The sequence below is a fragment of the Ursus americanus genome, chromosome 2 (assembly GCF_024610735.1).
Source record: "Ursus americanus isolate L20-20 chromosome 2, mUrsAme1.1.p, whole genome shotgun sequence".
In the NCBI taxonomy this organism is placed as follows: domain Eukaryota; kingdom Metazoa; phylum Chordata; class Mammalia; order Carnivora; family Ursidae; genus Ursus; species Ursus americanus.
The window spans coordinates 78,671,102-78,696,185 of record NC_142128.1 but is presented as its reverse complement, the minus strand read 5'-3'; the positions used below and the strand labels follow the sequence as shown (position 1 = coordinate 78,696,185).

At 43.5% G+C, this 25,084-nt stretch overlaps 1 long non-coding RNA gene across 1 annotated transcript in view; it reads right to left on the bottom strand.

The window, feature by feature from the left end:
- Nucleotides 1-219: 219 nt before the first annotated feature.
- The window catches only part of LOC148110665 (uncharacterized), a 140,217-nt gene continuing 115,352 nt past the window's right edge, over nt 220-25,084 (bottom strand). Inside the window, exon 4 of the long non-coding RNA XR_015726492.1 lies at nt 220-292. This is a non-coding gene — a long non-coding RNA (uncharacterized LOC148110665). The remainder of the gene's footprint in view (nt 293-25,084) is intronic.

The window sequence follows — 25,084 nt, the reverse complement described above, 5'->3', positions numbered from 1 at the left end:
TGTGAGAATTAAATCAGGTCGCCCGTGGAAAACTCAGTGGTATGCCTGGAACACAGGCTCCATGAATGTTGGCTGCCGTTAGTGTTGTCATTGTTTTCCTTACCGTGATCTTTATCACATTAGTTTCAAAGTTTAGCTGGGGAGAGAGAGATTAATCAAATGAAAGCACAGAAAATGTCATTTCAAACTGTGGTAAGTACAGAAATCACTTACGGTTCCTTGGGACCGAACCCGGGGGCCCTGGACCAGCCATTCGGATCAGCAAGCGCTTCCCTAAGGAATGGCCTCGAGGCTGAGAATGGAAAGCGGCATGGGGTTAAGTGTGGCAAAAGGAGCAAGGGGATGTGTGTGGGGCTGAGGCTAGGGCTCCAGGTAGCAGAGACGGCTTGTGAAGAGTTCCTGCGAGAAGTCCAAATTCAGGGCTAGGGACGCCTGGGTGCCTCAGTCCGTTAAAGGTCTGCCTTCGGCTCAGGTCATGATCCCAAGGTCCTGGGACCCAGTCTCATGTGTGGGGCTCTCTGCTCAGCAGGGAGTCTGCTCTCCTTGTCCCTCCCCCTACTCATTCTCTCTCTCTCCCTCCTCTCCCTCTCAAATAAAAATAAATATAATCTTTAAAAAAAGAGTATGTGCTTCTAGAAAGAAAAAAAAACACTAGATGCTTATCTCCTGCAGAACTGGAGTTCCCAAAGAGCGTAAGATGATAACAAGAAGGAGGTAAGAAAAGACTGAACCGCGGTCCTTACTATGTCAAGGTGAGGTTGAGAAAAGACTGGGGAGAGCGGGCTTCTGTGCCCGCAGCAGGCTGATGGCCCTGGAGACCCCCAGCACTGCTCTGCCCTGGTCTGCAATGTTCCAGCCCCCTCCGAGCTGGCGGGGCCCAGGCACACTGTCAGGCCTGGGAGCAAATAGAACTGTCCATGCCCCTCCCTGCCCCTCCGCATCACCCGGGGAGTGGAGGCCCCATCCTGCCCCAGGCCTGTCAGCTCCTCGGCGCTCCCACTTCTGTTTGCGAGGATCACACAGCTCTCATCTGCCTGGTCTACCACCTGCTTCCCTAAACAGAACAACCAACTCCAGCCCCAGCCCAACGGTACCGGTCTGACTCAGCAGATCCACTAACCTCCCTTCTGAGAGTAGATACACTCATTGTGGCCATCGGTCCAGTGGGAAAGTCTGGGCTCAGAAGTCTCAAAGACAGAAGTATACATCCCATCTCTACCGCCTTCTGAGAGGCAGCCCCAGTCTCCTCATCTGTAAAATGGGGCCAATGTCACCAACACGCAGGACTATCCCAAGAGGATGAAGGAGATGATGTGTGTAAAGCATTTCACACAGTGCTTAGCACACACACTCAATAAAGGGTCAATAGCATGGCTATATGAAGCCGGTCTGCACTGGGCAAGGAGAATCAATCACTCAGGGGAGGTGGAGCTACCCACGCCCATCGAGCCTCTCACAAGGACCACCTGCCGAACTTGCTCCTACTTGCTTGCTGGGTGGCCTTGGGCAGGTTACTTAGCCATTTTCTGCCTTAGTTTCTTCATCTGCAAAACATGTATAATAATAAATCCTACCTTGTAGGATTATGAGGATTAAATAGATTAATATATATGAAATGCCTGACACCTGGTAAATACTTACCAGGATAATAATGATTATTATTGTAACTTGGGCTATAAAAAGGTCACTCTGGCTGTATGGGGCCAAAGTAAAAACAGAGAGACCAGTTAGAAGCGTATTGGGATAAACCAGGCAAGAGGTAGTGGCTTGGACCAAAGCGGCAACAGGGTTGGAGAGAGGTGCTTGGATTCTGGACATAGTTTGAAGGTAGAGAGACAGTATTTGCTGGAAGATCACTGTGGGGGTGTGAGAGAGAGAGAGGAGTTAGGGAGGAGCCTAAAGTATAAGGTTTAGCCACTGGAAGAATGGAGTTGTCCTTTACTAAAATAAAGCAGGTACCGGGAGGAAATTAGGAGTCCCTGACTACAGATGCTACTAGTCATCCCGCTGGAAATGTCAAATAGGCGGCTCTCTGCGGAAGTCCGGAGTTCAGAGAGGGGTGCCAGCCGGGAATATAAACTTGTATTTAAAGCCAGGAGACCTTTTTGAAATTATTAGAGACTAGATAAAGAGAAAAGATCAAAGACTGAGCTCTGGGACTCTCCCATGCTTAGAGGTCAGAGGTGAAGGGAAACTCATTAAGAAAACCAAAAAGGAGGGGCGCCTGGGTGGCACAGCGGTTAAGCATCTGCCTTAGGCTCAGGGCGTGATCCCGGCGTTATGGGATCGACCCCCACGTCAGGCTCCTCTGCTATGAGCCTGCTTCTTCCTCTCCCACTCCCCCTGCTTGTGTTCCCTCTCTCACTGGCTGTCTCTATCTCTGTCTAATAAATAAATAAATAAATAATCTTAAAAAAAAAAAAACATACCAAGTACACTGAAAACATTAAAAAAAAAAAAGAAAGAAAGAAAGAAAACCAAAAAGGAGCAGCCTGGATGTCGGGAGGAGAAAGAGGGAAAATGTCTCAGGAGTGAGGGTTTCATGGCAAAGGGAGCAATGGATGCACTGTGCGAGAGACAGGGCTGGTGGTGGGGTAAGCCAGAGCTGGGGATAGACGTTGTGTTTGGCAATGTGGGGCCACTGGTTACTTGGAAAAGGTCTTCCTTGGTGCAGTGGTGGGGGGCGAGCCTGAACAGAAAAGATAAGCCAAGAAAAAGCAAGAGCACATAAAATGGAAACAGTGAGTACAGATGACTTTTTTTTAAATTGAAGTATAGCTGACATACTGTTACATTAGTTTCAGGTGTACAACACAGTGTTTGGACAACTATATGCTTACCGCAGATGCAGCTGCCATCTGTCACCATGCAGCGCTATTACAACACCATCGACTGTATTCCCCGCGCTGTGCCTTCTATTCCCATGACTTACTCATTCCATGACTGGAAGCCTGTACCTCCGGCTCCCCTTCACCCATTTTTGCCCAACCCCGACTCCCCTCCCCTCTGGCAACCCCCAGCTCATTCTCTGTATTTAAGGGTCTGTTTCTACTTTTGCTTCTCTGCTTATTTCGCTTTTTAGATCCCACATATAAGTGAAGTCATATGGTATTAGTCTTTCTCGGTCTGACTTACTTCACTCACCATAATACCCTCTAGGTCCATGCATGTCGCAAATGGCAAGATTTCATTCTCTTTCATAGCTGACTAATATTCCATTGCATATGGAGTATGAGCGACTTCATTAGGGAATGGAGCTGGTAATGGAGAGGACAGGGATCGGGTCATCCTGGAGGGAGATGTGCAGTCCAGGGAAAATTTTAGTGTGTTGGTTTTTTTCTCTTTTTCAGTGGAAGATATTATGGCATGTTTGTTGGCAAAAGGAGTCTAGTTGAGAGGGAAAATTGCAGGAAAAAGAAAGGATGCCTCTAGGAGTGAGGGCCTAAAGCCACTGCGAGAGGAGGGTCCAGATTACCTGGCGCAAAAGCAGAGGAACTGAAAGGTGTGATAGCCCAAGTGCTTACACTCATCTGTTTGCATTATTTTCTCAGTGACATATGAAGTAAGCTCATCACCAAAGAGTTCAGAGAGGATGCTGGAAGGTGGAAAGATAAGAGCACGTGTGACCTTGTCAACGAGGAGACAGGAAAGGTCAGGGATGAGGGAAGGAGAGTACTGTAGGACTGCTGGGAGCACCAAAGCCCACTGGAGCTTGGTCAGTCGTGAACTTAAAGTAAGGCAGTCAGTATGGTCCATGATTCCCTCCAGCGAGGTTCAGTTGTTTAGGTGAAGCATGGGAGGGGAGGAGAGTTGAATTAACTCGGGCTGGGATTTTGCCAGGCAAGTATGATGGGGTCTAGGGAGAGACGGGGATGAGCAAGATGAGGGTGTGTCCAAGAGTGAAATCTATTAGAAAGAAGGAAAGCTTACGAATAGTCCTGACACCGCAGTCCAAAGTCCTAATTCAAACATTAACTGTGAGAACCTGACCTAAGTCACCTCTGCTCTCTGAGCCTCCATTTCTCACCCATAAAGTGGGGATTATAACCCACTTAATAGGACAGTTATGACAGTGCTAGGATGGACGTGAAGGTAATTGATGAAACTGGAGCGAGGCATCATTTATAAGCCAAAACTCTCCTCCAGATAAAGCCCAGTTTGAGCTCCTCATGGTTCCTGAAAATAATCAAAATTCCATTGCTTTACAACTGTACTTTAGAATTAAAAACATTTCTTTAATTTAGACCAGCAGTCCTTCTGTATGACACAATGAGGTTTTCTGGAACCTACCTAACTCATCGGAAGCCACTGGGGAGGGCAGCGGGTGCTGTAAAGATGAATAAGAGTTGGCCCCAAAATCTAAGAAGCTCAAAATCTACGGAATATTGTGGAAGTCTCCGCTGTGAAGCTCCTAGAGGTCTGGAGCTGTGTCTCTTTAACTTGCTTTGCCTGCTGACCACCACCACACAGTGCAGAAGAGATAAATACCTAATAGACAGGTCAGGCCCTGCTCCTGCTCATTCCTCCCAAACCGCAGTGTTTTACAACTTCTGAATCACGTCCAATTGTGGTCTTGTTTATCTTGCAATATTGCAAGGGCACGGAGTGAAGATGCCTATCCTACTTTACAGAACAGGGATACTGAGGCTTGCCCAGGGACCCAGAGCCAGGAAGTGACAAAGCCTTCTTCCCAGTGAATTTCAATTGCCTCATGAGACTTGTGGCCACATGGGCGCAGAACCCAGACGTCAGGCGCACAGGCAGTGGGTAGGGATTACGCACTCGAAGAGTGGATAGCACTGCTCTAAGCGAGCCACACCCTGCTGGAGAAGGTGGGCAGTGCTCCTTAGAAACAGAGCGTGATTCTCAGAACGCTCCCATCCCGCAAAGCTCGGCTTATCCTCACCCCTCTGATGTCCACTTGACATCTGGGGGAAATCAATGCAAGAGCATTGTCCCAGATGGAGAAACTTGAATCCTCATTCTGTCACTCACTGTGGTATTTCCTTCTTTCCTTCTTTCCATGCCTCAGGAGCCCCACCTGTAGTATGAGGAGGTTGGCTTGACGCCGCCCCAGACCCCTCTAGCCTTGACTCTGTGGGTCATCCTACAGGCTTCTCTCCTGGGTGCTCTCAACAGCCTCATGACTGAGAAGCATGAACAACAGAGAAACTATAACAGCTCTGGTTTACCGAAGTGAAGAAGGAAATAACTTTGGGTACCAATTACCCATTAGTCCTTTAGAAGATCTCTGGAAAAGATAACAGTGTTAGGGATGTAATTAGAGCACAGCATTCATTTATTCACTCACTCATTCAAGCTATGTACAGAAACGACTGATGGGACCAAGGCACTGGAAGTAGGCATCAGAACCACATCGGTGAATGGAAACAGGCACAGTGTTTGCTCTCCCAGAACTTATGATCTACTAAAAGAGATAGGCATCAATCAGTCAATCAACCGCAGAAAGAGGTGTAAAGTTACAACTGTGGTAAGTGTAATAAAAGGGAAACACAGGGTGCTTTGAGAGTGTGTAGCGGGAGATTGAATCTGTTTGGGGAGATCAGGGCAGACTTTCCTGAGGAAGTGACAATTGTGTCTGCCACGCAAAGGAGCTAACAAGGCAAACAAAGGACGAGTGTTTTAAATGAGAAGAATAGAGTGTACAGTCTCCATGATGGGAGGAAGCATGACAAACTCATGGTCTAAGAGAGGACAGAGAAAAGGAATTACTGACAGCAAGGGAGGACATGATGCATGGTGGGAGTGGGATGTGGGAGCCAGACCAAAAGGACCTCTAAAAAATGTTTCATGTGTGCCTTTTTTGACCTAGCAATTGCAGCTCTAAGAATTGATCCTACAAAGAGTTGCACGAGCCTACAAAGATGTTTTATATATATACACACCCACATACACATATATAATTAATATTGGTACATAATTAATCCTGGTACAGCAATGAATACCACTGAACTGTTAGAGGAGGAGGGAGATTTACATGTGCTAATATGGGAAGATAAGGTATTAAATGAAAACAGTAGATTGCAGAATATATAAAGATAATTTACTTCTGAAAATGCATATTCATATTATATAATGGGTATATTATACACAATTCACTAAGCAAGAAATGAACCCAAGACTATATACATCAAATTTTTAACAATGATTACCTCTAAGGAGTAGGAATGGAGAAGAATTTTATTTTGTCTGGTTATCTGTCTGTCTTGCTTGAGTTTTTTTTAATAATCAGTGTATTTTGGGGCGTCTAGGTGGCTCAGTCAGTTAAGTGGCTGCCTTCGGCTCAGGTCATGATCCCAGGGTCCTGGGATCGAGCCCCACGTCGGACTCCCTGCTTAGCAGAGAGCCTTTTTCTCCCTCTCCCTCTGCTGCTGCTCTGACTTCCTTGTGCTCTCTCCCTAGCTCTCTGTCAAACAAATAAATAAAATCTTTTTAAAAAATCAGTATATTTTATAATCAGTAACTATTTCTTCGACAATAAAAAAAATGCTATATTTTATTTTTTAAGAGAGAGCATACTCACCCATCTCCTTGAAAATCCTCCCAGTGAACCCATGGTCCAAGTTAATCCTAGGTTTGTGTGTCCCTGCAGCAACTAGACAACCATTCTAAGTCAACCCCTGCCTCCCACCTGTCTTCCCTCTTGCTTTATCTTCTCTTGAATTTAGTAGAGAAGAAAAGTGAGTATGGGTCACGTTTGATTAAAAAGAAGGAAGAAAAAAAAAAGGAAAGGAAAGTGGGGGAAAAGAAGAAAGGAAAAAGAAAAGGAGCTCTTCTATCTCTCCCCTCACCATATGTCTCCTCCAAGAGTCACGGAGCAAGAGCCATTAGGAGCGAGAAAGAAGAAATGCCACCAGGTATAAGGGTGCATGTGCCAACAAGACTGGCAAAACAGCACAGGGTTAGGACATGGAACAGTAAGAACCGCAACAATGATCATCCCCACCGTCAGGGGCAGACTCTTGGATCGGATCTTCCACTCCCTCATCTCAAGGTAAGAATGTCACATGCATTCGTGCCTTAATTCTGCATTTAAAAACCTGTAACTTCACCCAGGGTCTGTTTTCTCATCTGTGTCATGGGGAAAACTTGTTAGCTTGCAGGGTTTTTTGAGGATCAAATGAGAGCCCACATAAATAAAAGTATTATTCATTCTATAATTGATATTATTGTCACTGCAGCCACTGAGCCAGAACAGAGAACGTTCGCTAGCATGAAGTGCAGTAATCCGGTATCCAGGGGTTACCATGTGGGTGCTCTTTAGATCTGCTGGAAAATGGTGAATGTGGAAATAATTTTAGTCCCATTCACAGATTTTAAATGACTGACTGTATGCTGGGGAGAGGATTTGGTCATGGGGAGGGGTGGTCGCTAATACCACGCAGCTGCTATGGCTGTGAAAATTTAACCTCAAGCAGCCTAAACATTCATTTTACAATGTACACTGCTGATTACTTAATTATGTCTAAAATATAAGTCAGACACACTACAAACCCCAGGGAGTAAATTACACAGATCTATGAAGCAACATCTATGCACTCATTCTGGTCTCACATTTCTGAATTATCTTTCCCCCCCAGTGAATTTGAAAAATTTCTTCCTTCTCTGCACAATGTATGGCTATTGCAAACAAATGATCATTTTCTCAGCGTTATAAGCTTGGTGTAGGAGAGTCGGTCTTCAACCCAACATTTCGGACTCTTACCAACAGGTTCTTATCTTTATGTATGTTTGAACTAGGAGATCTACATATGCTTGATCTCAGCATGAACCTTTGTATGACCTGATTTTGTTACCATGGTCACCAATTAGATGAGTCTTGTTGACTGCAGAGCAACAGTCAAAGGATTTCTATTAAGTTCCAGGGCGGAATAACAGTCATATTTTGTGAACACACTTTATAGATTATTTTTCCCATTTGCTTGCCCCAAGGTCTGCCTCCCTCTATCTGCTGAGAATGCAGTTGTTACATAAAATTCAAAGAAAATGCTTCCTGGGGCCGGTAATTAAATTTTCTTATAAAAGGCATGGGTCAGCTGGGACTCCCAGTCCCCTCTCCTCTCTCTGGGATATAGCAATGTAGGTCCTACTCAGAACGTATCTGTAACCATCCTTCCCTAAAATAACTTCACCCCCACTCCATGGCTTCACATGGGAACATGTTCATGAAAACACACTGCGCCCTTTACTGATATCAGCCGTCCTATAGATGTAAAACACGTAAGGGTATTTTTGAAAGGTTCAGCTGGGTACATTTTTCATATAATCATTCCAGCCAATGAGTGTGGTCCAGTGACTCAGGGACTTCACGGAAAGCGTGTCTGATCATTTATAAATGTTGACATTAACAGGTACCATGTAGGTACTGAATGTTTTATGGGTGTATTAGTTTCCAATGACTGCCATAACAAATTAACACAAACTTGGTGACTTAAAACAACGGAAGTGAGTTCTCTCATAGTGTGGAGGTCAAAAGTCTGAAAGCAAGCTGCCAGCAGGTCTGTGCTCCCTCCAAAGGCTCTAGGAGAGAATCCTTCCCTGCCTCTTCCAGCTTCTGGTGGCTCAGGGATACCTTGGTTTGTGGTTGTGTGACCCAATAGAGATCTTAACACAGTCTTAACATAGTCTCCCTCTTAACACGGTCTTCCGGTCTCTCTCTGTGTCTTTTTCTCCTCGGTCCCTTATGAAGATGCTTGTTACTGGATTTAAAGCTCACTGGATAAGCCAGGATGATTTCATCTTTAGAACCTTAATTATATCTGCAAAGACTCTTTTTCCAAATAAGATCATATTCACAGGTTCTGGGAATTAAGATGTGGACATACCTTTTGGGGCGCCATCATTCAACCCAGGATGAGGATACGCTTTTCTGAAGGTTTTATGAAATTAAGCTTAGAATGTTTGTGTGCGTAACATCAGATACTTATCACCAGTGTGGCACTTGATACAATGCCAAAGACTATTTACAAGAATATATACCTCCTTCAATATTTATTAATCAAGGGTTAAAAATTTGACTTTAAATTGGTGATTCAGGTATAAGAACACTGAGAAGTCATAGAAGATCCTAATGAAATATCTTAGGATTTTTCTAAATGGCTCTAACAGCAAAATAAACTCCGAACACCCAAGGCATTCTGAGGACAGTGAAGAGACAGAAGAAGGACGAGAGTGAAGACCATTGAAACAGGTCAGAAATAACCAGATAGAGAACAAATAAAATGGGTGAGACCGATCAACAAGCCATGAGCAGCATGGAAGACACGGCACTGGCCACGTACGTGAGCCCTGCAGCGCGGGATATGGGAGGAGGGGCCATCACAGAAGCTGTGTGGTTGGTAGCCATGAGGGTGGCCAGACTGTGCATGTTGTATTCATGAAGCTACTCATCGGTACTACTTTGTGTCATTGTGCCTTTGCCACACACTTTGTACAATATTTCATTCTCCAGATGGTTGCTCTTGACTGTGTAGCTTCACGTTTCAAGCTACTGCAGGTGTAAATGCATTTATCTTCCTCTGCGCATGCCACAGAGTCTGGGATGGAAATTTTGGGGGTTTCTTATTTGTGTTTGTTTTGTTTTTTAAGCTCCTGCTAAAGCAACTTTTTTTTTTAATGTTATGTCAGTCACCATACAGTACTTCATTAGTTTTTGATGTAGTGTTTCATGATTCATTGTTTGCATATAACACCCAGTGCTCATTGCAAAACGTGCCCTCCTTAATACCCATCACTGGGCTAACCCGTCCCCCCCTCCCTCCCACCCCTCTGAAGCCCTCAGTTTGTTTCCTGGAGTCCATAGTCTCTCATGGTTCTTCTCCCCTCTGATTTCGCCCCCTTAAAGCAGCATCTTAAGAATGGGGTGAAGATCAAAGTTTGTGAGCTTCATAGATGGTGTTAGAGAACCTGCTTTTTGTGCCCATTTTCTGCCACCCCAACACCTTCAGAAAAGGGATTGTGTTCTCTGTCTCTTCAATCGCCCTGTCACTAAATCCACTGATCACCTTGGGTAACGCATTAGTTTCCTATTGCTGCTGTGACAAGTTTCCATGAACATGATGGCTTAAAACAACAGAAATTATTATCTTATAGTTCTGGAGGTCAGAAGTTACAAATGCGTCTCACTGGGTCAAGATCAGGCTGTCAGTACACCTGTGTTCCTTCCTGGAGGCTCTCTAAGGAGAATCTATTTCTTTGTCCTTTCCGGCTTTTAGCGGCTGCCCACATCCCACGGCTCACGGCCCACCTTCTGCACCCTGGAGCAGCAACACAGAGAGATCTCATCACACGGTATCACCCTAACCTCCTTTTCTGCCTCCCTCTTCCACATTGAAGGACCCTCGTAATTACACTGGGCCCACCTGGACAACGCAGGCTAGTCTCCCATCTCAGGTCCTTAACTTAATCACATCCACAAATTCCCTTTGGCCATGCAAAGAAACAGGGTTCCATGGATTCAGACATGGTCATCCTTGGGGGGGAGGCATTATTTTGCCTCCTACAGCAACAACACAGATCAGGAATCAAGGCAGGCTACCCCTCTACATTTGTGCACATCTCTCATTACCAGGGATACTCGTATGTGGGTGGAAGTAGCTGGCGGGAGGCAGGGAGGGCACTTAGATATAGGTAGCTAATGGTCAAGTCATAAGCAGCAGAGTGTCTGCAGTTCACAAACACAAAACTACCTCTTTCCAAATGATTGCCCTAAAAATTCCACCCCAGATGGGAAATGAATTACAGGTGCATCTCATTATACGTAAATGCCACATATGGAAACCCATTTATTCAAGCAAGGAATCACAGTGCTGTTGTCAACCGCCTCTCACTCTGCTGGAACTCCCAGCAGTTTGTACCACTTAAATGTCTGCTAATGGGCCAAAGCAGTTGCTACTGGGCTAATAAGTTGGCCATTAGCAGCTTCGTAAGTAGCAGGCTAAGGGAGCTATGTGACCGTAGCTACAGCGACTGAGCTGTAGACCTCTTCACAGTTCATAAAAGAGCCTAACTTGAGGCAAGAATTGTTTTGCCTAAAGGTTGACTTATTTGGCTCCAAGTATGGAGAGAGCAATTGTTCAAGTCACCAAAAAAATGTCTCCCTTAATAAAGATATTCACTCTGAAGTTCCTGGCCAGGCTCTTCCTTTGGGCATATAATCGTTGGTTTACAGACTATGAATTACTTCCAGAGACACTAAGGAATAGAGAAATCTTTAAATGGAGCCTTAAGATATACTTTTCAATCGACCAGAAAGGAAGGTAGAGCATCACTGCAACTGTAATAGGAATGTCCCCAGCTAAGAGTGCCGACGAAGTCAGCATCACATTAACACCAGCTCTCACCGCCACTATCAAAACCCTCCTGCTCATTCACTTCATTCAGTAAAGACTTACTGAGCACATAGTGGGTAGTGATCTAGAACCTCAGAGAACAAACAGGCAAAACCCTGTGCCCTTTTAGTCTATAAGTAGAAAGACTGAAAATAAAGAAAAAGCGAGTGAATTATAGAATATATTGGATGGTAACAAGTGCAGAGAAACAGAGCAAGGGAGGGGAATCGGGAGTGCCGGGGCAGGGGGCAGGCAGGAGTGAAGGAGCATCTCCTTGAGCAGATGACGTCTACGGAAAGGCTTGAAGGAGGGGAGAGTGGTAAGCCAGGGGTAATGCTGGCATGGGCACCAGCTAGTGCACAGTCCTCGAGGCAGGACAGGATCTAGCTTATCGGAGGACGAGTAAGGATGTCAGTGTAGCTGAAGAAGGGAGAGCAGATGAAACCTTGAAACAATAGGGTCTGGGCCTTATGGGCTGTTTTAAGGACTTTGGCATTTCTTCTAAGAGAAATGAAAAGCTTCCAGGCAATTTGGAGAAGAGGAGTGAAGGAATCCCATTCGTACATCAAGTCTTCCTAGTTGCTTCTGGAGAACCCCAAAGCAATGCCTACAAGTTGGCTTGTTCTCCCATGCTACCCTCCTCACCAAACTACCACCCCTCACCTCCTCTACCAACACCCTCTGCAAAATGCCAGTGTCTGGCCGGACTGCTGCTCCCTGACCCTCCTGAGCAGCCAGCCCTGGCATGCCCGAGCAGCGCCATGCAGGCATGACCTTCCCAGCCCCCTCCTGTCCTCAGAGAGTCAGTTCCCAAAGCCACACGCCTTTGACACTGATGCTCAGAGCCTTTCAGGAGAAAGCTCCTCTAGCATTTGGCTTTTATGCCAGGCAAGTACGCCATTCCTATTTCTTTAAAAAAAAAAAAAGACATTTCTTGAACATTTTTCAATTCCTAACAGATATACTTATCTTTTAATTGAAGATGGGTCTGGAATTATGTTATCTCATAGCTCCATTTTCTTGAGTGCATTATTCCTTTGAAGACTAGCTAGAGGAGTCTAAAATCCAGCGTCTTTTCTCCCTTTGGAGATTTATCTTATCTGGAAAACCCTTCTGATGGCAGGGAATATGTTTTTATGGTATTTTCCCCCGATCCTGAGCACCAGGCTTTGCAAACAGTAAGTACTCAATCAATATCAGCTGAATTCGTGTTTCCTAGTTCCCTAGGACCTCGGCCCTGTGCTAGACACTAAAGCCATCACAGAAGTGAAAGGGACCCTCCTCCCTCCCCCACCCCAAAGCTTATAATATGCGTCATAGACGAAAAGTCTGGGAAATGACATCAAATAATGGTAGAATGCGATTAAGCCCAAGAACGGGACATCACAAACTCTGGCTCTATGAATTCAAGGAAGAACTGGGCAGGATCAGAACAGTAGGGAATGGTTGCTCAGAGAAAATGGCACTCGAACTGAAACCCTCGAAGGATGAACAGAATCAAACAAAACTCACAGAGCCACCACTCGCCATTAAAGAGGGAGCTACAGAGTCACTGGAAAGCCCCATTTGAGCTGCTCAGGCTATTTTTACAACCAGCCTTGTGAATGCCTACGATTTGGCCGGTAAACCCTGCCTGGAGTTTTACCACATTAAGTTGGGGAATGTAGAATAGACCTCAGCAGAAATCCTGTTAATGTTCTATCAACAACAAAAACAAACTACACTGTACTTACTTCCACCGAATGAGCTTAAATGACAAAGATAAAAGCGTGCCTACCTTTGGGATAAAAGAAGTCGGGCAGTTGGGGACACTGAAGAATTTGTTGTAGGTATTCAGGACCTGGTGATTGGCACCAGGAATTAGCACAAGTACATAATGGAGGAGCCTTGTTTACGGACAGGTGCAGGTAATTCATGGGGCTTAGGAGAGACGGAGCACCTAATTGAAGGGGGGACTACCTTATCTGCTAAGCATTACACCAAGAGGCATAATAACGCTATTTGATGTCACTGTGGCAATTAGCCCCCTATTGTAAGCAGAAACCCAAGAAGTTGTTGGGAAACAGGCCATCCAAGACACTGGAGGCAGAGTTCTGAGAATCGATCTGCCCAGACGGGAAAGAGAACAGATATTCTGCTGTTTGGTAAATATACAAAACAACGAACTAATTGGCATTTCTCTTTCACCAATGGAAAAAAAAAATCATGCTTCAGTAAAAGAAATACATCTATAATGAAATAGAGATATTTTATATCTATATAATAAAAGAGTTAAAAATCATGAAACGTCAGTGTAAAAATTGGTTGTCTAAGAGAAGAAAATGATTCTTGTGTGCTACCATACAAAATTTGTCATCTCTGGGTACTGTCTGTTGCAGGGGAGAAAAGTATAAAATTTATTAGCCAAGTTCCCGCATGATCCTCTGATACCCAAGAATTAGTATTTATTGGTTTGACACCATGTGTGTGGAACCCACTCATCATCATTTTACTCTTTTGACTGAGCCCAAGTCCCTGCTAAGAAATTAAAACCACGTGAAGTGTAAAGACTTTACATTTGTGCGAAAGACATTCTCTAGGCAAGACCTGAAAAATTAAATCACATACAAAAATAGGTTACCGGCTAGGAATCTGGTAAGTTTTTTCATTATGGAATAATTGTCTTGAAAGGTAAACCATTCACAAATACATCTAAGGTATAAAAACGGACTTGTGCTTAAATGCGCTTTGAAAGTTGAGTATACTGCCTTTGAGGGTTCAAATTAGTAAAAAGAAAAAAATTCAGCTGTTTTTCTTTTAAAATTAAACACTAAACAAACTCACTATTTTTTTCATTCTCTTTTCTTGCTTTAAGTCTTAGCCGATTTGGTTTTTAGCTGTGTGATTTTGCGGTGATCATACGTACCGGTTTGACCAGGACAGTGCTCGTTTATTCCTGATGTCCCGGCATAATTACGGAACACATCTCACTCTCAAAACGTCCCAGGCTGTCTGACAAAATACATGGTTACCCTATATACTGCAGATTCTAAGCATCTTGAAATCTATTGTGTTTTGAAATCAATTAAGAAGGCAGTATTTTGGACATAATTCACATCACCTGCACGGATGAAGTCAAAGCTCTTTTATGACCCACTTGGGAGGTTCTGCTAAGTACAAAAGCCCCCATCCATGAATTTTCGTGTGCATTTCCAAGCCGAATGAAAATCCTGTCTGTCATCATCCCCTTCTCACTAGCGCCCACCCCTTTCCCTAAACACAGTAGATAGTATTTGCAGGTTAGTGACTGAAATCCATCAATGAGAATTTATTAAGCCCTCAAGACATAAGTCAGATCATGCAAAATCCCTGGTAGTATCAACCATTTGATCAGACCATGATTCCTCACCACTCACAATGTCCTTGGGATCGAAACTTTGTCTTCCAGGTCTATAATCCGAAGCTGAGACTTAAGAAATGATCAGCTCCTAGGGAGCATAGGCTAGTAGCAATCCCACGCTCTGCCCAGCCACCGCCCCACAAACCCTGCCCTGATACACACTCCCCTTCCCAGTGATAGCACCGTACCTACAAAAGAGACACAGATTCATTCAACAAATGTCCTATTTTCTGGCTCTCTATTTTTTATATACTGAATTGGTAATGGAGCTGATAAAGGTTCAAGATTGCTCTTTCTGGGGGCCAAATTTTTCTTTTCTCCATGTCATGCTTTTTATTCAGAAAATAATTTCCTTTGCATTGTTTTCACAAAAGCTTTCCAACACCCCCAAATAATGCAGAGAAATTGGCTTTTATTTCGAGCAGGCTTTTTCAATGCACACTGTATCTCTCAGCACATCTATTATATTAATCTAAGCTTTAATGATACAATGGGTAAAAACAGTGTACGGATGTGTATAAATGAAAAATTTAATAGATTTCCCTCTTAATGTAATAGAATTGGCATGAGGCATTGGGAACAGGAGTGAAAGTAGTCACTCAAGCATTGTGTTTACATGATATTTAAATACAAGTGGCTGGGGTATAAGTGCCCCTAAGTACACCTGAAAGGGATGGTGCCTCCTAATCATTGTTTCAGCAAGTGACAGTTGTTTACACAACAGCAGCACATTCGCTGCTGATTTGAATAATAAACATGCTTAAATACCAGCTGGATAATAGAAGGATAATTGAAACATAGTTTAAAGCTCTGATTTACAGGCATTGTAGCAACACTTTTATTTGCTGTACAATGCCACACTTCTGTGCGGTCCCTGAAAAAGAAATTTTTAAGGCATTGTTTCAAACATTGGGGTCTATTAAACTTGATTAATGCACACAGCATATGTATCCATAGCCCAAGCCGTGCCCGGGCGTACTTGAGATAGCTATTGTGCAATGTGCTTTAGCAAAAAACACTCGAGGCTATAATAGAAGCATTCAGGAGCCCCGCAGGGCGGGGTGGCCACCGGGGCCCCCCCCCCAACGGTGCTACCTGAGGCAGAACCAGGGCACATCACCTCGCTCCCCTGATTCGCGGGTGAAAAACAACGGGGTTGACCTGGATGATCCCGAATTGTGAAATTTTAGAAACTTAGGATTCGAAAGTCTATCACATTTTTCTCAGCTTTTTCACATTCTTTTCCTTCTTTGTGTACCCATTGCTACCACCTTAATTCAGGCCAGTTTTACCTCTGAGCCCATCAACTGCGTGAGGCCTACCCTGCCCCCCCCCCCCCCCCCCCGCCACATTCCCAACCAGCCCCTACAGCATTGGCAAGTCCGTAGTCCCTTTTCAGGTAGGCGCTCCAGAGTGAGACCGGCTGCCCTCTTAGGCTAGACCTCAGTGGGTCTGTTACCACCCAAGTTCGCAAATTCGATGATCCTGAAACATGATTGGACCTGTTCACTTGCAATAGGTCATACTTGGGGAAGTTACTTCTGTAACCAAATTAGCAGGAGCCTAATTTGCCAACCAGAATTCTAATCTTTCCATCGATTTATCAATTTAGTATGGGAAATATATCTTAAGGGATAAGTCACACTGGTCGTTCAGAATACTCTCTCCTGGAGTGATGGCCTCAGAGGAGCAAATTATGTGTCAGAAAGTTGCTTAATGAACATAAAGTAAAAGCAAAAGGAATGGGATGAATTGCCACTTTCCACTCCAGGGAAAATGCTGCCTGAAAGTAATAGCACCCAGGCACCAAGCCAGACACCTATTATCTCTAATTCTTCTAAAATCCCCCAGGAATTATTATTCCCTTTTAAATATAAGGGACTGATCGAAGGCCACATCATCACTGAGTTATAGCATCGAAACCACACTATTTGCTAACTAATTACTAATCATCATATTGATGACCGATAATTATTACCAGACATTAATATTTAGACCTTATTCTCTCCCTCTCTCTCTCCTTGTCTCTCTCTCATTCTCTCCCTCTTTCTCTCTCTCTCATTCTCCTCCTCCCTTTCATTCTCTCTCCCCCTCCCTCTTCCTTCCTCCCTCTCTATTCTTTCTTTCTTTTTCTCTTCCTCTCTCCATCCCTCTCATTCTCTCTTCCTCTCTGTCCCTCCCTCTCTCTCCCTCTCTTATTGGGCTAAATAAAAATGAACAGGTGTTTATCCTCTGACTCTTCAGTGAATGCTCTGCACCAGTCGCAGGGACTGTCTCACACACCTTAGAACTGGTGGGTGCCCCACTAATAATGAGTGAGTGACTGAATGAAAGGTTAAATTCATCTTACAAGACCGTTACTTAATGCTAGACATGTTTTTCTGGGAACATGGCCTGGCATGTGGTAAGAGAATTTGGACAATCATTGCATCTCCAATCCATTAAGAAATGGTGTTGTTTCCTCAAATATCAAATTCCATCTGGAATGAGTGGCTTGCTAAAATTTAGTTTCCATCACAACCACATCCTGAAATTTTGAAGACACATTACCAGCATCCTTTCATGTACAAAATCCATTTCTTAAGGCCATCGTTTCACCTTGTTACTCGCCTATTCAAAACCAGTTTCAAAACCAGGAGATTCATTTTCAGAAGAGAGGACAGCAGGGCCAAGAGATTTTACTTTGCAGGCCTGTAGTCATGGTGCCATCTTGCCCTCGGATCTCCTTCTAAGAGCATTTGCTCCAGTCACTGTCACAATCTCCGACACCAGCTGAGTACAGGGGTGAGGGCAATGTTAATAGTGTTAACAATATATTATAAAATGTCTTTTTTATGGCTACATGATAATCTGATCTATAGATGAACCATGATTAAGTTGACCAGTTCTCCCATTTTGGGCATTTACAGTGATTTAATTGTCACTGCATACAGAATAAACATCCTTGTACTGATCTGTTTTCCTATAATCTTTGCAAGTTTGGTGCATAAAAAGTGAAATCTTGTTTTAATTTGTATGTAGTGGATACTGGAGAGACTAAACATTTAATGTGTCATTTGGTCATTTTATACCTTCCTTTGTTAATGTCCTCTGTATATCATTTTTTACTGAGTTTATTTTCAGTGTTTTCTAGAAGCTTTTTGATTACTAATGATATTAACCTTTATTTTATATAGTGGAAATATTTTCCCCAATTTATTTGTCTCTGAATTTTGTTTATTGCATATTCATTCAAAAGCCATTTATAATCTCTATCTCCCTAGCCCTCCTCTATAATAGAGGCTGAAGAACCCACTTTCCCAGACTCCTTTGCATCCAGGAATGGCCATGTGACCAATTATGGCCAATGAGATATTAATGAAAGTTGCTGAGTGAGGCTCTGGAATTTTTTTTTTTTTTTTTTTACAAGAAATAGATTCTGCTGGCATTCCTCCTAAGGATTTTTCCCATTTGCCTTTTCTTCTATGTAGAAAATGAATATGAGCCTAGTGGTACAACAATAATCATCATGTAACCATCAGGTGACTTCCATGAGAACAAACCTCTATAAGGATAGAAAATGGAAGGAGGGACACACCCCAGGTTTCCAGCCCAGCTGGACTACCAATCTCCAGATTGCTTATTGCATGAGATAAATAAATCATTATCTATTTAAGATAGATTGAAGTCAGGTTTTCTGTTATTACCAGTGATGGATATTCCTAATTAATACATTTATGGGAAACATAATTTTTAATATAATAATTATACCCATCCTTTTTCTTTTTAAAGTCTACCAGAAATATAAATAGATGGGTGGTGAATGTTTTTTGACCTGTGAAGAAATATTTTGCTTATACCAAAGATGTCAATATTCATCTGTATTTGTTTCTAATACTAGCATACATTTTACTTCTGGCTGAGGAAAGTATTTCTTCCATATGGGATTTGTATTATGGAGTGACTTAGGAGAAACTAATTTTTTTCTCTAAATTACAGTCCAACTTTTAAATACCTTTTATTGAGTAATCTTTTGTTTTCTCAAAGTTACTTAAAATGTCACCTTACCACTTTGGTTATTCAACCTTAATAATATATTTTATATCTTGTAGAACAAACCTAGTCTTACTCTTTTTCCCTCAAACTCTGAACCATTATCTCATGTTTAATCATTACATTAAGTTTAGAATAATTTTGTCATGTTCCAACTATAACCATTTGGAAATTTTTATTGAAATGGAATTAAATCTATAGATTATTGTTCTCTTTACATATTATTTTTATCCATTCACTTGAATTTCCCTTATGTCTTTCAATAATACTTTATAGTTTTCTTTTGATAAGTTTTTCCCATGGTATTTTATAGACTTTGTTGCTATTATTGATACGTTTCTCTATTTTCTAATAGATTCTATGGTAGACAAAAAAAGCAAATAATTTTTTTGTTTGGTTTACATCTAGGTGCCCTCCTGAACTCCGTAATTCATTTAAAAGTATCGTAATACTTTATATTTTTAAATATAACATCATATTATCTGAAAATAATTATAATTTTATCAAATTCATCCTAGCTCTATATTCTAGTTCTTTTAACTTATCTTATGCTTTGGTATATCTAGAGAACAGCCGAGCTAGGAACAAGCATGAACTTTAATGGGCCTTCCTCAAGTCTTGTAAGAGTATGAAGCTACATGTTGGTGTAAAATAAGTCATTTTCAGCATGTAAAGGTAAAAAGAGAGAGAGAGATGGAATGATAGAAAAAATACTTAAATTTCAATAGCAGTACTTAGATTACAAAATAGAGTCAATAAAGAACACAGAATGATATACTGGAAAAAGTCGTATTGTTTTGAAGGACGTACTTTAAAGGCATACAGGGAAAATGGGTAAAAATGACAAGACAGAGAATGACCGAAGCGGAGAGAACGGAGAGGCCACGTGAGTGGCCGCTACCTCTGAAGCAGGATACAGAATAAATGAAAAAGAGCAAAACCCAAATAGATAAATATGTGACAAAAGACACATTTTTTGAGCTAAAGAAAGATTTGTAAGTAGATTTTAAAGACTTTTCCAGACAAAACTAATGAAGAGAAAACCACATCTAGACATTCTGCCAAAACTTTTGAATTACAATGATGAAAAAAAATCCTACAAAAATTCACATTAAAAAACCCAGATTATCTGCAAAGACACAAAAATAGGATCGGCTTTAGACTTCTTCGCCACACTAAATTTCAGAAAGCAACAGAGAATTATCCATGGGATTTTGAGGGGGAATAGTTGTGATCCAAGAATTTAAAGCCTTGTCATATCATCTTTAATGTGTGACGGTAAGAGAAAGAGCTATAGAAGGTTTAGAAAATATATCACATATGCCCATCTTGAAAAATTAGTCAAAGATGTTTTGCTGAGTCCTCAGAGAAAGCAATATTAAAATTCAATAATATAATAATAATAATGACGATGATGTCGGCAAACATGTACAGTGCTTACTGCGAGCCAAGGCTCTTTGAAGACCCTTATTCACATTAACTGATAGAAATTTCTCACCACCCTGGGAAGTGCAGATCAGAATACATTTTACAGATGAGGAGCCAAGGGACAGAGAAGTTAAGTAAGGGCCCCCAAGGTTCCATGACCAGGTGATGGTGCAGCCACTGTTTGGACTCAGGAAGTCCTCCAGAATGTGACGACTCTTAAACCCCCGTCCATGGGCTCAGAGCCACACCCTGCCCGCCTGTCACATGCCCAGCTGAGCTCCGCCTGGGGAATGGTTTCCCAGGGAAACAGCAGTTCCCACACAGCATTCCAATGACATATATCCTTGAAAAAACAGGGACAAACATTTTCAGGAATTGTTCACGGCCACTTTGTAAAGCGGGAAAGAGAGAGTGTACACGCAAAAGATAGTAAGCACAGGAAAGCTCAGAAACACAAAAAGGGGCATTTCTCTATTGGCGACAATGCCTATTATGTGACATTCAAACCCCACAAGTGCTATTCAGCGGCTTGTAAGTCACAAAGGTGGGTGAAAACACTCATCTGCTTGGTAGAAAGGGAAAGGAGGTGGAGAAGCCTTCACACAAAAACCCACTTTGGCTTTTCATGTGTCATTTTGAGCTCTCCCAGGTGATAAGCACGATGACTCCTGGTTCACAAGCCCAAAGGGACAGCCACGGTGGGAAAGAAAACGCCAGGCGGGCCCCAGGGTAGGGAATCCAGGCCTTCAGCCTCCTGGATTCACAAGCAAAATTCACAAGTGGATGGAGTTTTCCTCGGAGATCTGACTGTTTCATGCCCACAGTGGCCACCTGCTCCTCTGGCTCTGGGACTCCCCAGGAGTCGGCCTCCTCCCAGGCAAGGATGGCTGCTGATAGGTTAATTCATCTCCTCGCCAGGTGACACATGTGTTTCGTTCCAGATAAAAGCGTTTTAAGAGTGACCTTCAATGCCTCCTCACCACTAGGCCAGGAGGTGAGTGTGCGGTGGGATGGGGTGGGGTGGGGTGAGGAGGGACAGGACAGTTCCTTCTCAAACGGTGCAGCTTCTGACTCCTCCCCAGAACAAGCCCGACTCTGCTTCTGTCCCGTCGCGTCGCCCTGAGTTTGGGCACGCTGTCGTCTCCTGGCTCCTTTGTTCCACTTCTGATTAGCAAGTTCTGGAAAGTCTGTGAAGGTGAGGTCCCATGCCAGCCGGCCATGACCTGAGGTGTTCTGCAGCCCCGCCCTCTCCAGGGGACACTCCGCTCCCCAACTGCGAAGACAGAGACAACCTGCGGCCACCTTTTCAGATCCTGTTTAAAACCAGCTGCTTTTCTGATGTCCTCGAGAGCAATTAATGCTCTCACTGTGCTCTCACAGCTCTCATAGTCCTGCTACCTTGAACCTCCCATCCTAGCCAGAGAGGCAAAGCCTTGGCCTGGTCCAGACAGCCACAGGGCAGTGCCTCTCCCCTCCTCTGAAGACCACAGAGAGTTCCAGGCCTTCCTGAAAGGGGCCGTCTCATGCCCCAGGAGCAGAACCATCGTCCAACGCACAGCACAAGGAGCCTGCGAATGAATGGATGTCTGGGCAGAGGAAATGGAGGCCAGGTTCATCTCGCAAGGGAGTCAAGAGGGAAGCAAGAAAAGACTGGCCTCTGAGAGCCCCTCCTAGCGAGTCAAAGCGCTCAAATGGTGGCCTCTCGAGCCCACACTGAGAAGAGCCCACAGCAGCTGCCCTTTCCCTCGGAGCTGAATTCATTGGACCTGTTGCCCTATTAAAGCCGCTTTCAACTTCTGTAGGGAAGGAGGAATGAAGGCTGAAGGAAAGGGACCTGGATCTGCATTCGATGGGACATTAATGGAAATGGCACTGAAAGAATTCTGGAAAAAGTAGAAACCACACCCAACAGGGCTTCAGAAATCACCCCTTCTCCAGTCCCCCTGCCCCGGCCCATTCTAAGCCCATGGTCACTCAGGCGCTGGGATTGTCCTGAAGCCCTTCTTACTAACTGCACACCCTGCCTGGCTTTTGTCTGGCTCCACTCTGTCCAGCATGGTATTTCCAGTGCTCTTATGCTGGAAATAAATGCCATCATGTTGCTTCCTTGTGGGGATCCCCAGCCAGTTCCTCTGCCTGCAGAAGAGGGGTTGAGTGTCCCCATCTAGCTCTCTACTCCTCCCTTTTCCTGTCCAGAAAATCCTCACTTTTCCCCAAAAGCTTCAGCCACCCTGAACTTCTCACTTTTTCCCTTGAACAAAATAGGCTCATTCACAATTCTAACCAATTGGAATACCATAGGTTTTGCCTTTTAGATCCCCCGGCCACCCCTCACCTCTTCTATGAAGTCATTTTAGGGTCTCTTGGGGCTGCCACCACACACCTCTATTCTAGTCTGCGGCAGATCGTATTTTAATTTTCCATTCCTATGTCTCCCCCACTCAACTCTGAGCTCCTCCAAAGTGTGGATGGTATCTTCCAATCTTTGCATCCTCATCATCTACCTTAAAGTCTGAAGTCAAGTAGATCCTCCCTAAAAGCCTAAACTTCCAGCTCCTCCCAAAGCTTCCTGCCTGCGGCATTACCACGGGGCGATCCTATCAGGGGAAAGTGGGGGAGAACACAAAACCACCTGCTCTTAACTTCAGATATAATGTGAAGACACTTACATGAATCATCAAAGGCTATATTGCAGTATTACACTTTTATAAAGAACTTTTTTTCTTTTCTTTTCCTTCTATTTTTTTTTTTTGACAGTTCGCAAGGGAGAGAGCTCCAAGGTAACTAAAGTGTTAAAAGCCTCACTAAAAGTTATTCCAAATGAAAATCTAAGTCTCTGAAGACATTGTATGTGAATTTGGGACACATAGGATTCCTCGTTCCGGAATTATTTTTCATATACAACATTGCGGAAAATAAAATATTCTTAGTGCCTGGACTCCAATCATGATGTCCAGGTGCCTAATGCAATTTGCATATTTCCTGCTCCAGTTCCCTGGGGCAGAGTCCTACTCTGGAAGGCATTTGGACATTTGGAGGCCTTCATTTTCTTGGGAAACTTCACTCTTGGATCTTAGAGGCTGCCAGAATCTTCTGGGTGTGAAGAAACAGACTCTGGCATGGACAGCTACCACCAGCACCAAATAACACTTCTGCAGCCACCTCCCCACCCCCAGGGCACTTGCTGGAGGGGTCAGATATCTGTCAGCAACTCTCAGCAGGGCACTTTATTTTTCTGGACACAGCTAATACTTTGTTTTTCTGGATGTGAGACAGGTATATAGGCACCCATAATAGTTTATAAAAAGTTCAGATATAGTATGTTACGCTGTTACAGGTAGTTCGGCTCTGTTTTATTGCTAACACAGTCATTTGGTACCAGCTATCTCTAGGCACTGTGCATGAGCTGAGGAAACCATGGTGAATAAGGGGTGTGGCACCCCTGACTCAGGAAGCTTGGATCTTTCTGAAAAGACAGAAATTGTTTAGGTGACCCTATGTGCGATGAGCATTAGATGAGATACTAGGTGTCATGGGCACATATATTAGAGAGAGACACTGGTCTGGGGTGGGAACCAGGAAATGCCTCCTGGAGTGCATGACTTTTAAATTGAGACTTAAGGATTAATAAAACACACTCAAAGGAGAGGGAAGGCAAAGGGGGAAAGGCCTGGAGAGAGGAAGACCAAGAACCCACCACCATATAGCACAAAGTGGCAGAGCCAGAGTTGAAACCCAGGCAACCTGAATGCAGGTGCACTAACCACTATGCCCTAGGGGTTAGGGGGTGGGCATGTCAGGCAGGTCTTTGTAGGATTTTGTCCTAAGAGAAACAAGAAGGTGTTGAAGAGTTGTGAAGTCAGGAAATGGCAGGATCATTCTTAGACTTAAAAACAAAAAACACAAAACAAACCCACTTAGGCTGCCGTCTTGAGAATGGATTAGAAGACAAAGAGGAGTTCAGGGAGATCACTGAGCAGGTGATATGGGTGGCTGGGACCAGGTGGAAGCAGTGGCAGAGCGAAGTGGATGGACCCAAAAGATCTTCAGTGGACTGACTTGTTGACTGGCTGTAACTAGAGGGCAGGAATTGCCACTCAGACGTTCTCATACGCCTTAACTTAGTATTTCCACTAATTCTATGTATTTACCTTAATTTTCTGCATTGAGAAATGAAGATCTAAAGAAACAGGTAATTTTTATGTCAGAGAGGCTGCAAATGGTGAACACAGGATTTGAACTTAGAATTTGAAACTTATATCGTAGGTCTATCTTTCCTGCTTTTTGAGAACTAGGCCCACGTCTTGGTCATTTTGTATTCCAAGCCCAGGGGGCCCAAGCCTGGCACGTGGCAGGGGCTCGGTACGTTACTGAATCGATGAGCAGCAGGAAAGGCATCACGGGTTCCAGATGACAATGACTCTTAGGGCATTGTCAGAGGGTAGTGGGTTCCGCTGTCCCCAAGCTGCACCATCAAAATCTTCCAGGCCTACTGAACAGAGATGTTTGCCCAAAAGTACCCAGATGTCACTTTTCATTGCCTGTCAGACCCCACCTGGTGACACCTGTCTCCTGACCCTCTCTCAACTGACTGTCTAGAGTCTTGTGTCTGTAACTCAGAGTCTCATCAATCTCTTAGGTTAAAAAAACAAAAAAACTTAAGCCAAATTAAGTTGGACAGCTCAGGCATTATTTAAGTTCCTCCAAAGTCTTAATAAATTTCACAAATATTTAACAAGCAAATTAATTTATGTAAAAATCTGTACATATTTGATAAACTTGAGCCAATTTAATAAATCCTGTCCTGTTTTAATAAATGATGGATTAGGGTTAGACTTCCTACAAATAGTAAATACATAAAGAAAACATTTGTTATGTGTGTATATGTACTGTA